Here is a 14,611-nt window from a genome sequence, read left to right as displayed (position 1 = left end):
TTGATTTTTCTTCTGGGAATGTAGCAATTTTGACCTTCCTATTCACCTCCCCACACTAGTAAAAAGAAGTTGTATTCTTACCTGGTAAATACAATTCAAGACATGGCACCGTTTTTTGTTTTTTTTAAATAGATATTTCCTGTGTGAAGCTGGTTGCAACTATTTGGACATCTCAGTCAGTGATGGGATTCACAAAATTTTACTACCTGTTCTGTGAGCATGGCTTGGTGGGTGTGGCATGGCTTGGTGGCATGGCTTGGTGGACGTGGCATGGCTTGGTGGGCGTGGCTTGGTGGGCATGGCAGGGGAAGGTTACTGCAAAATCTCCATTTCCTCCCAATCAGCTGGGACTTAGGAGGCAGAGAATAGATGGGGGCGGGGCCAGTCAGAGGTAGTATTTACTGGTTCTCCGAACTATTCAAAATTTTTGCTACCAGTTCTCCAGAACTGGTCACAACCTACTGAAACCCACCTCTGATTTCAGTCTATATTTTGTATAACCCTGAATATCATGTAGAAAGCCTGATAAAAGATTTTCTTAGACTTTTGGCTATTTTCTTCTATTTGAATCCTCGAACTCTGCTGTTGCTTAAAAAGTAGTTTAGGATCAGATCCAGGATACCTTAAAGCAGTGGTCCCCAGCCTTTCAGACCTCAGGGACCACTAACTTCATAATTTTAAATCCCATGGACCACTAATATGATCTGCCTAATGACCTAAGTGGGCATGGCTAAGTGGTAATGTGACTGGGTGGGCGTAACCAACTCAATGTCACTTACATCATGGGGCACCTTGCCAGCCTCTCTTCACCCCTCCCCTGCCAGCCACTCCTCCCCTCCCCACCTGGGTTCCTTAGGGCCCCAACAGGAAGCAGTTGTTGGAGCTAAGCAGCCACCACAAGAAAGAGTTGGCAAAACAGCTGGCTCAGTTCAAATTGGATCTGGCCAAGAAGGAGGCTCAGCAGAAGCACCTCACTGAGGACTATGAGCATAGGCTTTCCAAGCAGAGGGAAGACCTGCAGAAGTGGAAGGCTAGGTACCGGCACCTGGATGCTCAGCAGGCTGAGATGGTCAGCCAGTTCCAGGCCATGATGCAGTCCCACTGGAACAAGGTCCTCCAGCTCTTTGCCACCAGCGGCAGTTCCATCCAGCCTTCACCCAAAGCCCCGCACCAGGAGGCTGAAGCAGACCCCAAGTCAGAATTTCTGTCCCCCTTCGACCCACACAAAAAGACTCCGAAGGGGGAAACTCTCTGCAGCAACACAAACATTCATTGCACGTATCTGTCCCAGGGACTGTAGTTTGAGGACCCCTGATTTAGTGCAATATAAAAACTGCAAATAATTTTTCTGCACACCACCAAAATTTTCTTGCGGACCACCAGTGGTCCATGGACCACCAGTTGGTGACCACTGTGTTCAAGAACATTGTAAAAGAACAGAGCATCACCATTACACTCTGCTTTTATCATGCAGTTCATCCCAAATTCTACATACCATGGTCACAACAAAATTATTTCCGTGGTCTGAGACTACTTAGGTAAAAAAGAATCTGATGGCTTAAAAGAAAAACAAGATAATTGTTCTAACTACCACAGATTAAGAGTTAACTAGGAAGTAACACACTAAATGTATCATTTGCATTACACTAATTAGTTAAGAAGATCAGTGAATGATAGATTTTTTTGTCAGAATCACAGTGCACAGGGAAGCAAAGTCTAATCATCTTCTCTGTTCAGGTCAAATATACGCCACCACCATGGGACTTTCCATTCCAGCTAATAATGAATAACAAGATGGAATTTTTTCATTTTAACTAAGAAAGAGTCTAAAAGGGTCAACATTCCTAATTCCTGCTAATTTCACAGATGATCCCACAATACCTTCATCTTGTCCATAGCAAGTACTTTTAGTATCTGTATTTTTTTTTAAGAAAAGGATGAAATTTCAGCTATTTTCAAATTATTAGGCAAACAACTCAGTATTGTGCAAATTATTACCCTCTGGGATGTTAGTCTAACTCCAAATAGCTAGCTAGGGGCTAGGGCAGTGGTGGGTTTCAGATTACATTACTACCGGTTTACCGCATGCGCACATGCTCGCTTCGCGTGCACGCCTGCCTTACATGCATGCACCCAGCCTCAAAAACATGCCTAAATAGAATGGCATACAGCTGGAGCTGGTGGGCAGCCACCCACGATTTCCACTAGTGGTTCGGATGAACCAGTTCGAACCAGCTGAATACCACCTCTCAGCCAGGGACTAAAGGAGTTAAAATCCAGCATAATTGGGAGCCATCAAATTGGAGAACACTGATGTATATTATGAAATACACTACAAGGATTTGACCATGTGTCCAATTGCTTTAAGTGTTGATAGATGTTCTGTGTGTTGAATAACCTGTTGCTTAACCAAGCAGGAAAGGATTTTAAGAGCATTTGCTTATAAAAGTATTTATTAAATATCCAGTTGTTCACTGACAGTGAGATGGGCAAGTAAAATCCACATGTTGTTTTTTTCCCTTACTATATTTGATACAACATAAATCCTGAAAAGCCCACAATCACTGTGTTCAGCAAAGCAGAATAGAATAAAAATGCGAGCATGAAGTCTTTTAGCTTGTCAGAAGCAAATACCCTACCATTACTGTGAACATTATAAAAACGTTAAAATGGAGAGAGACAGAGACACACAGAGACAGAGAGATAGAGAGACAGAGAGACACAAGATACATGGTAGGATGAAAAAGAGTGTTTTATGAGATTTTTTTGGCAATCTACCATTGTGATGAATGGTAGAGTAAATGCAGCATAATGGGAGATTTATATAAATAGGAATTATCATTCATAGTATGTGCATACCAAAGTTAATTTCTGAGAATATCCTATATCAAATGTGAAGGCTTTATTTAAACTTTACTATTTAAAAGTAGTTATAAGTCATAATATTTAGTATTATCCTACTCCGACTACTCCAACTTTTTGGCTTCCAGATAGGAGAGCACCATTCACCATATTTATGGGCATAAAGCAGTGAATGTAGTTCTACAACCCTGGTTTGAAAGTGACCATCCATGGTGGAGACCGGGAGCAGCAGATAGGCAAGATAGTCAAAAAGTGCATTTGCAACAATTGCAACCCAAATTTTCTCCTCCTCCACCCCCTTCCCCATTATGATGTTGCATCACAATGTCTCAGGGCACAGTTATTCTGTCAAAAATGTGAGATTCAACAGATGCCTTTGTATTCACACAACATGCTTCATTCAATTAGTTTCTGAGAACTAAAAAACAGTCACAATTCTTTATGATTGCTATTGGCATAAGTTTGTTCCCTCTCACTTTTTTCATATTCAGGCAGATTATGAATAATAATATCCCATAACTATCTGATCTATTTACAGATTTTTATAACATGCAAGACACACTTGTAACATTACAAAAACATTGTAATAGTGTCTCTTTGAGCTAAATAAGTTAAAACCCTAGGGGGGTTTGATCAAATGTAAAGCTAAATGCAGACCAAAAGCCTTTGCTCTAAAGTCTGGTGGATTATGTGTATGCATTCAAGATGAATCATCAGTGAATTGCTAATAGTGTTTGGATACAGATGACCGATCTTCATCACTAAAGTATATTATCTCCAATAAGGTGTCATTTGTATTTATGGAGTCCTGTCACCACTCAACCCTGAAGTTCCATTTTTTCCTATTTGCTGGTAAATTTCACTTTAATTTTTTAATCAATCATCAAGATACTGACCTTCCTGTCTGAGGTATGCAGACTTTTTGTAAGCAAAACAGAAATTTACATATGGATTAAAAACCACAGATAATACCTTTGACCTTTGTTTTTGCTCATGGATTTATAGTGAATGAAAGTGGCGGTCAAAGGGATTTGTGAATCTGATCAAAATAAGCAGACAATTGAATGCCTCATGGACAGAACTCACAGAAAATTAGTTAAGACTCATCCGCCTTCAAGATGAAACAGCGCAAAAGCTTTTAGGTAGCGATACGTCAGTTGGAGGCAGCTAAATTAGACTATTGAGAGAGACCTACAGGCCAGTGGTTTCAAAAATTTTTACTACCAGTTCTGTGGGTGTGGCTTGGTGGGCGTGGCATGGGTTGGTGGGCGTGGGTTGGTGGGCATGGCAGGGGAAGGATATTGTAAAATCTACATTCCCACCCCACTCCAGGGGAAGGTTACTGCAAAATCCCCATTTCCTCCCGATCAGCTGGGACTTGGGATGCAGACAATAGATGGGGACAGGGCCAGGCAGAATTTTTACTACCGGTTTTCCAAACTACTTAAAATTTCTGCTACCGATTCTCCAGAACTGGTCAGAACCTGCTGAAACCCACCTCTGCTATCGGCCATTCAAACCAATATCCTATCCTAAGGCAAGATTGTCTTCTACAAGCTCAGCAGGAGTCAATCAATGTAGTTCAGACAATGTGCAACACAGAATAGACAGCATAAGGATGTCTATATAACAGTGTCTATATAAATAATGGAATAAACTACAGAGACAATAAGCCAATCCCCCCCCCCCCCAGAACTGTATGTTAGAATGCAAGAGATCTTTTCCAATTCCAAATATAATAATCTGGAAGAACTCTTGAATGTGATGAGCTGATTGATTTTTCAAAGTAAAAAATATATACATCTGGTAGAAGTCATAATGACATCAAGAGTGTCTTCACATCATTATGCAAATGACATGACTAATTTCTACCAATAATTGGTGTCTGTTCCTTCTTTTATTACAACAACAAAGAAAATATTCACAACTATCCAAAGAAATCCTAAACTGGAAATTGTCTGATACGTTATTGTCCTGCACTTGGGGAAACTTTAATAATCATATTAAACTCTGTATGTTTTGAGTCAACATTTGAAGGCACATTTTATGTAGAAACCCTAAATGTTGAAACTATAATTTCAAATTATGATGCACCAACATTTAAGGATGTATTTTATAACAGGAAAAAGTGAAATTAAAGGTCTTATACTATGTGCTTGATCTCAATTTATCCCTTTATCTTTTTTATCACCTTCATTTCTTCACATTAATATTTTCTTCCTATAATGTGCAAGTTTTGTAAACATGATGCTTTGAAGTTATTTTCAAATACTTTCAGAAATCATCCTGATACAACACAAGTATACCTTGTCAGGCTGATAGGCTATTTGGGAAATGAAATGTAATATTGGCCTTTAAGCTGGATGCAGTCCTTTGAAATAAAGTCCCATGTATATTTTAGTTTGATTTCTGAATATGCCAGATGCTTTCGCCTCATTTGCCAGCAACACATGTTTGCTATTTTCATAAGCCAACAGGGCAATCATAGTGAGAGGAAATAAATGGACAGAAATTAGATATTTATAAGACAACAATGAGAAACCAGCTGATAAATAACCTACTTCAGTATTCTAAATTCTTCTAGGGAGGCAGGGTAATAAATACAAATAATTCAAGCAAATACAAAATTGTGGCTGAGGCAAAACTGATAAGCAAATTCAGCATTCCATTACTTGACCTGAATAAAACACTTAGTCCTCCAGGTATACCTATAGCTAAGAGTAATAGTCCCCATGTAGCATTTTTTCTTTTTCCTCATTCAGGTTAAACTTTTCCGCCACCAGCTGAATTATTGCTTTTAGTATTCTCCTGGTAGCTGGTTAAAATATATCAATCCATCAATAGGACACAGTACAATAGGAACCTCACTCTAACTATGTCAGTTATCACATTTCTTGAATGTTGTTGATCTCTCAACCTGTTGTTAAAATGTTCTTATCTATCTATTGCAAGAGCCACAGTTTAAAGAGGGCTACATCATAGCATCCTAATATTGGTACAAATTAAATTCACTGGTCTTTGTGGTACTACAATACAAGAGTATTCATTTCACTGTGAAGTGAAGTCAGGCAGGAATCTTAATGAAAGTCTATAAACAATGAGGGGTATGATTCAATTGTTCTTCAAGTAGAGATAAGGTCTGAATCATGAGAAAGGTCAGAGTAATTCAGAATAAAATATCCACAAAAATGAGTTGAAAGCTCTTCATATCTTCCAAAAGCATTAGGATGGAGATGGAACCAGAAAGACAGGAAGATCTGTCGTAACGTTAGAATCAGACTGTTATAATCAGAAACATTGGTCATCAGAATCACAGGGATTCTTGAGATTCAATCACTACCAATTGCTTTAAGTACAACATATTAAATTTACTTTATTCATTATTACTTGGTTTTACATGCTGCTTCAGGCTCCTGACTTTAAATTGCTCACAAGAATCCAACAGAGAATTAAGTTTAAAACATAATCCAATTTAAAACAATATTTGATGGTGAGATCATGGAATCGGTGTTTCATAGGGGTGGATTGGCCTGTAGAAGCTAGCTAAAAGTCTCTGACAAACTGCAGACATCTCAAATTGTTAGAAGTTGCAGAAGCAATGGTTAAGACTAAAGCATATGAGCTCATGTATGTATGTGTGTATGTATGTATGTATGTATGTATATTTGTGTGTATGTATCACAGAATGTGAGAGCAAGCTTATTTAGAACAAGTCATGCTACACTCAAAATATAACAGTGTCTTGAGAAACACCAGGTCACAATTGCCAGAATTATCAACATGAAGATGCATATCATGCTCACCTCCTTCTTACTCCTACTTCTTTCTCACTGATAAAGGATAATATTTGTAGCTGAGGGTTGAAATGAGGAATCCTTGGTGCTCTCTGGACTTATTTGTGTTCTTGCAGATGCTTCATTACCCAAACTAAATAACATCATCAGTGTTCACAACAACATAAATATGGATGATGTTACCTAGTTTGGGGTAATGAAATATCTTCAAGAACACAACCAAACTCAGAGGGCACCAAGGAACCCTCTAGTTTTACTCCCTACAGCACTAGAGCTACACAGTTTTCATGATCTTCTTTTGCAGAATGCTTGTACAAGGCTCCTCTAAAAGAGCATCTAAACAAGTCCTTGATGAGGAAGAGGGTGGAAAACAGCTAGACTCCAAACACTACAAGGAAAATGGAGCTCCATTTTTTTCCACAAACAAGGCAAATAACTGATAGGCTACACTCAGGGATGGGATCCTACTGGTTTTACAACTGGTTCACTAAGCCCGTGTTTTGTGTGTGTGTTCTTGCTGCACGTGTGCGCGGTTTGGAGAAAACTCACCTTCTGCATTGCTGCCTGCAAGGAAAACAGCTGAGGCATGGCAATTCCGAAATGAAAATATAGGTGAGTATAATGCAGGGCAATGCATTCGCTCACAGCTGATAGTCAGAGCTAACGGTTTGCCCGAACCGGTAGAATCCCACCACTGGCTACACTGACTGTTTTTTTTTAATTTATTTATTTATTTATTTAGACTTCTATACTGCTTCATAGTGCTTTACAGCCCTCTCTAAGTGGTTTACAAAGTTAGCATATAGCATATTGCATATTAGCATACTGCATTAGCATTAATATATTGCCCCCAACAATCTGGGTCCTCATTTTACCGACCTCGGAAGGATGGAAGGCTGAGTCAACCTTGAGCCGGTGAGATTTGATCTGCTGATCTGCTGAACTATCAATCAGCTGAAGTAGCTGCAGTACTGCACTCTAACCACAGCGCCACCTCAGCTTTCACAGAGTTAAAGTTTATGCAACTTAAATTTTAAATATAACTTTGTTAATTTATTTGAATTTTCTTGTAAACTGCATGTGCACTATTTTATGGAAGAGCAGGAATTAAATAGAGAACAAGAAAAAATAGATTGGATCTGGATGTTGTTGAAGCTGAGTTGCAAGTTTATATAAGAAAAGGGAAAAAATAAAGAAATTAATCTAAAATTCCTCTGCAAATCCAGGAAAAAATAAACAAAAGTATCCTAATCCTGCTTACTTAACATCCACGGTCTTTTCTCTATCAAATGTTAATGGTAGTAAATGAAAGATTGTCCACCACCCATTTTAGATATTATATCCTCAGATTCTTGCCACTTAAAGAATACTTGGAGCTGAAGACCATTTTAAAACATTGCTGTATCCCTTACCACATCACATCTGTTTTGGCCTAAATGATATTATGTGTACTTAAATTCAAATGGAATGATTTTACCGATAGATGTGGTTCTTGGAATTCTCTCATTATAGAATCCTTCTGATCTTCTGGTTCTTCTAATCTTAGCCTGCACAGAAAATGGGTTTTCCTTTCCAAGCTAACCCTCATAACCATGGTTACAGCTGTAAATCAAAGCACAGCTAAGCAGGGCTCCATTTCATTTAAATCCATATGGAATAGAAGAGCTGATAGTTTTGATCACAATGAGAAACATTGTGGTGTTTCACAATGGTGAAATGTGGTTCACTTATCGAACTCTCCTGCCAATGCCGAAACAAGTAAAACACAGTTTTTGATGGCTCCTTTGTTTTAGTGCCAGAAGTTTTAACATTCCTATTCAATGAGCAACAAGCCTCTGAGCACCTAATAATCAATCTCTTTGGGTGGACTTTGGCTCAACAAACCTTCTTCATGGAGATTTTGGTCTAAATAAGTCTAGAAAACTAGAAATGAAACTATAGCAATTTTATGTTTTAAATATTCCTACTTGCATCTCACTATTGGCATATTCATATCCAAGAGATTATGGAGTTTCAAATGAAATTTCCATGCTGAAGATGGCATCTTCAGTCTTTGTGGTGCAATGTCTACAGTTTCAAAGTAGGATTTGGAAAATGGCTGCATTTTAACATATAAAAATTAAGTTGTCTTGGTCATTTCTGGGCCAAGCTTGTAGTTTTAAGGCTACATTAGTAGGTGGTAATTCAGTACTTGTCTGTCAGGTCCTACAGAAATTCTCTTCTCAATTCTTAAAATTCCACTTCAGTTCTGCTACAAGCTCTTAGACACACAGCATAGCTAGATTATGAATCATTACTGCTAGACGGAAGCCTTTTTATTTATTGATAACATTTTTCTATACCACCCAATTCTCAAGACTCCAGGCAGTATACAGTAGTGAGGACTAAAAATATAGCTCAGCCTCTACACAGCTAAAAGCTAGTAATCATAATAAACCCAATCAAAACGCCTCTGTTCACATCAAACACAATAAAACCATAGAAAGCAATAGCTGAAGTTTGTTAGAGTGCAAATCCCCTTGATGCCCATGGCAATTCAAAATGATTGTTGCTTCAATAAACTGTTTGCTGCCTCCTTCAGCAAAGCACTGATGCTAAGTGGTGAATATTTCTATAACTAGCCACTCTGTCCTAGAATCATAGTTTGTTGGCTTGACTCCCACATTGGGGGCCAGTCCTACTAAGTGTCCCCCTCCACACAACTTTGATCCAGTCATTTAGCACAGATGGTTCCTTGTCATCTTGAATTCTCGATGATAGGATATTTTAAAAATGACAAACTTAATTTGCTCTCAATTTGCTCTCAATTATATTAATATAGGATTAAATAAAAACAACATCTCAAGAAAATAAGACCTCTTTAATCTCATTCTATCAGATTTCTCTAGAAATGGCAGCTTCTTGTAGCTGCTTTGAGCTGGAAAAATATGGATAACATTTTTGCAACTAGCATTAGAGGCAGTTTGACTCACAGAGTGAACTGCAATAATGTATTGACAGTAATTATGCCATTAATGGTACTTTCTTAAAAAAAAAATCTTGCAGGGAACAGTAAATAACAAATTATCCTAAACGATCAGGGCCAGTAGAATGAAATGAACAAAATAAATGAACTGGAACAGAGAAGACACAAACTCAGTTTTCTGCAGCATTACCTAAGAACATGATATTGGAAAGTGGAGTCATGATTTAAAGACTGCTTCGTGTTTCTTAGCAAAGTGGTTGTGCATGCACACACATCTGAAAACAACTGGAACAGATGGTGAAGCAGTCTGCAGAAAGATAGGACTGCTTTGTTGATCAAGGAGAGAGTATGAATTTCTGCACATTGTGAGCCATCCTTTGAAAAGCTTTCCATGGATTTCCTTTACCTAAAGCAAGGGGTTCCCAATTCTCAGGTTGCACAAGCCATGAGTGAGTGCACTTATGCAGCTCCATTTGCATGAGTAGCGGGCAAGCGGGCACGGGTATGCATGTGTGGCTTGCACAAATGGAGCTTCCTGCGCATGAGGGAGTGGCCACCACTTGTGCAAATGGAGCTGTGCATGCAAGTGTGTGTGCCTCCTGCTCACACCGAACCATTTCCTCTCCCCACTTACCACTGGTCCACAAAGCTGGAAAGGTTGGGACCAGTGGTAGAATTCAATTTTTTTTCCTGCTGGTTCTGTGGGCGTGGCTTGGTGGATGTGGTGTGGCTTGGTGGGCGTGGCAGGGGAAGGATACTGCAAAATCTCCATTCTCACCCCACTCCAGGGGAAGGATACTGCAAAATTCCCATTCCTTCCCCACTCCTGGGGGAAGGATATTGCAAAATCTCCATTCCACGGGTGAAATCTAAAATTTGTTACTACCGGTTCTGTGGGCGTGGCTTGGTGGTGGGGGTAATGTGATTGGGTGGGCATGGCCAACTTTTTTTTTTTTTACTTTTAAAAGCATTTTTTCTACAACCTCTTCAGCTGAAGAGCTTGCAGAAAAAAGTGCTTTTAGAAGCCTCTGACGATCAAGCAACTCAGCTGGGATTGCCAGAGGCTTTTAAAGGCATTTTTTTTCTACAACCTCTTCAGCCGAAGAGGTTGTAGAAAAAATGCTTTTAAAACGCCCCCCACCCCGTCCAGCTCATCTGGACGGGGTGGGGGGCAGGGATTTTTGCTACCGGTTCTCTGAACCACCCGCCACCATCGCTACCGGATCAGGCGATCTGGTTCAAGCCACTCCATTCCCACCCCACTCTGGGGCCAGCCAGAGGTGGTATTTGCCGGTTCTCCGAATTACTCAAAATTTCCGCTACCAGTTCTCCAGAACCTGTCAGAACCTGCTGAATAGCACCCCTGGTTGGGATCACTGAGCTAAAGGGAAACATATTTTATCAATTTTAACCTAATGAAAAAAAACCCTAAGATATCTTATGAATAAATAGCACTGTCACATCTGCAGAATCTATGGATAGAATTCCTAGATTTCATTAAAAGGGTAGGAAATCCCTACCATCTTTATTATTTCTACATCTACTACAAATCCAAAAGCAGAAAATTTATTGAATTTGGTATGGAGTCAGAGGCCCCATTAATCTGAAATACAAATAGGAAAAGTTGGATAGAAACCTGTAAAACATTAAAATAAACGGCAATTTAATGATCTATAAACTTTATATTTATCGTTTTTTGATCTGAAAATGGTTTCTAGAAGGTACGTCATTGTTTTTAATGCACTAATTTTGGATTAATTATACACCCACTGCGAGAGGACTTCTAGGCTCCACTATATCAAAAGAATATATAACATTCATAATGGCATTATTGCTCTACATGCAGTATAATTTGTTCTTTCTTGGAAAGATTGTCCAATGGAATCGGTTTAGGACAGGAGTACTGATTTTTATTTTTTGGTTCCTTGTTGCAAGCTGGAGCTTTTGCTTCATAAAGAGCAACAACAAAACATATTGGAGAATGAATTTTTTTTTTTAAATAATTCATTTTGCAACATTTGGTTGGGTTTGGGACTTCTGCTCCTGCAAATGACTTCCAAACTGATTTGCTTTGAATGGATCTGCATTTTTAAATCACTAAAATGATAGGCAGACTTCATACTCGGCAATGCCAAATAAGGTAGCTGTGTGAAATGAAACTTATACGAAACATGTCTAATGTGGGAGCTGCAACTCTTACACTAAATGTATCATTTTCTCTTCCATTGAACCTGATGGGGTAAACAAATCTGATGCTCGTGACTAAAGCAGCTGGACCGATTTAACATAATCGGCTCTAAACCATCATAGCTCCTTTAGGCTTTCATGATTTCAAAAGTGTGCTCTAGAGAACATATAATTTTATAGGCCATATACATAACAGAATAATAATTTGTTCAAATCTCTCAGAGAGTGGTAATGGCTAGACATACATATACACAATATATAATATATATTATGATGAACAAATTAATTTACCATGAAAAGTTCTTTTTTCCTTTCTTCATTTAGAAAAATCTTTTCCATCCATTTACTGTTTCTCCTAAAATAGTGCTTTAGAATATTTCCTAATTTTTATTCTGTTGAAAATTGAAATTTGAGAGTTGTTCTTTGGTAGTTTTCTGCTGCATTCAGAAATGTTGTATTCTCATTATCTCTTTCCACCTTTTTTATGAATATTGATTGCAGAATAAAAATAAATGCATTGTACAATGCGTAGCAGATAAAGATAATTTAATAGTTGTCAGGTGAATGCAAGGTGTGAATACCAAAGACACTATAAGTGTTAACATTTAGACTCAACATTCCCTTACAATTAAGGACTAGAAATTGTGCTATCTACTTCTACTTCTAACATTCCGGTTACATAATCATTATGCTCTTGATTGGGACAAATCCTCCAAAATTGATATACAAGCTAATTTAATTACAGTAATTTCAAAAAATGTTCTGTTTGTTCTGTTGACCCTCCATTAAAGCGATAGAAAATAAACCATCAATGGAGCTTAATATCAAAATGTAGGATAGAGATGGATTTCCTTAAGTATATTGTTTCAAATGGCAAAAATAACAATAGCAATACCACTTAGACTTATATACTGCTTCATAGTGCTTTTCAGACCCTCTCTAAGCAGTTTACAGAGTCAGCATATTTTCCCCAACAATCTGGGTCCTCATTTTAGTGACCTTGGAAGGATGGAAGGCTGAGTCAACATTGAGCCAATCAGGATCGAACTCCTAGCAGTGGACAGAATTAGTCTGATATGCAGCGTTCTAACCATGCACGCTTACAATGTATTCAAGCAATGATATTCACCGTTAGCCTGTATGAATCTGCTATTGAGTGTATTTAGCTTTGAAAAAATAGAAGAGTCTATTTGATTAAGTTCTTTACTGAAATGGAGCCAAACATTCTACATCTAAACTCATCATGAGTGCAACAAAACCTAACCAGTTCCCAGCAGAGCAGAAAACACTATATTCATCAGCTAGTAGAGCAGAGGTTGCAAAGAATGAACTTCTTGTTGCATAGACACAAGATACCAATTATCACACTACAGCTGTGACCCATATGGAATATCAAGCCCCCTGTTTCTTTCCAAGAGAGAGGCACAATTTGCTCTTAGCAGGGTAGCACTTCCATTTATATATCCTTTGAGAAGTTCAGGTAAGGATGTCTAAGATGTCCCAGTTTATTCATATGATAATTCTGTAACTTAGGCAACTCCTGCGCTCCAAATGTTGCTGAATTGCAATTGGCAGGTTTCTTATCCGGCAATGTTTTTCCAGGATACTGCGAACTGTAGATCAGCCACATCACAGGTTGTTTAGTCCTGGTTCAAAGCCAGATAGATCATGGTTTTGATTGTGCAAACAAAATTAACATTCATGGCCTTTTTTGTTGTTATGTAAACAATTCTAGATCCCTACAGTCACAATGTAGGTTCCTTCACATTTTCTGTAGGTAAATAAAATCACACTATTACAGGCAGTCCTTGACTTATGATCACAACTGAGCCCAAAATTTCCATTGTTGAGACAGTTGTTGTGAATTTTGCCCTATTTTAGACTTTTATTGTTAAGTGAATCACTGCAGTTATTAACTTAGTAACATGGTTGTTAAATGAAACTTGCTCTCCCTTTGACTTTGCTTTTCAGAAGGTTGCAAAATGTATCACATGACCCCATAAATATCAGGCATTTGCCAAGCATCTGGATTTCGATCACGTGATCATATGGACGCTGCAGCAACAGTTGTAAGTGTGAAAAATGGTCAGGTCACTTTTTTCAGTGATGTTGCAACTTCGAACAGTCACAAATAAATGGTTGTAAGTTGAGGACTACCTGTACTATCATGCTAATTTTGGTCCTGAAAATGACAATCCATTATTCTCAGATCAATCCAGGGGTGAAATGCTCCCGGTTTGGACCAGATCACCCGATCCGGTAGCGATCGCGGCGGGTGGTTCAGAGAAGTGGTAGCAAAAATCCCTGCCCCATGCCCAGCTGAGCCGCACAATCATCAGAGGCTTTTTTTTAATTTTTAAAAGCATTTTTTCTACAACCTCTTCAGCCGAAAAAATGCTTTTAAAAGTTAAAAAAAAAGCCTCTGCTGATCGCGCAGCTCAGCTAGGATCGTCAAATGTTTTTAAAAGCCTGATGATCCCAGCTGAGTTGCTTGATCGGCAGAGGCTTTTTTTCTTTTAAAAGCCTCTGATGATCAGGCAACTCAGCTTGGATCGTCAGAGGCATTTAAAACAAAAAAAGCCTCTGCCAATCAGGCAACTCAGCTTGGATTGTCAGAGCCTTTTGAAAGCATTTCTTTTACAATCTCTTCACCGAAGAAGTTGTAGAATAAATGGTTTTAAAAGTTTAAAAAAAAAAAATTGGCCATGCCCACCCAGTCACATTACCCCACACACACCAAGCCACGCCCACAGAACTGGTAGTAACAAATTTTAGATTTCACCGCTGGATCAATCTCTAAATT

This window comes from Pantherophis guttatus, chromosome 5 (genome assembly GCF_059756535.1).
Source record: "Pantherophis guttatus breed Tessera chromosome 5, ASM5975653v1, whole genome shotgun sequence".
NCBI lineage: Eukaryota > Metazoa > Chordata > Lepidosauria > Squamata > Colubridae > Pantherophis > Pantherophis guttatus.
Note: the sequence above shows the minus strand (reverse complement) of the source record.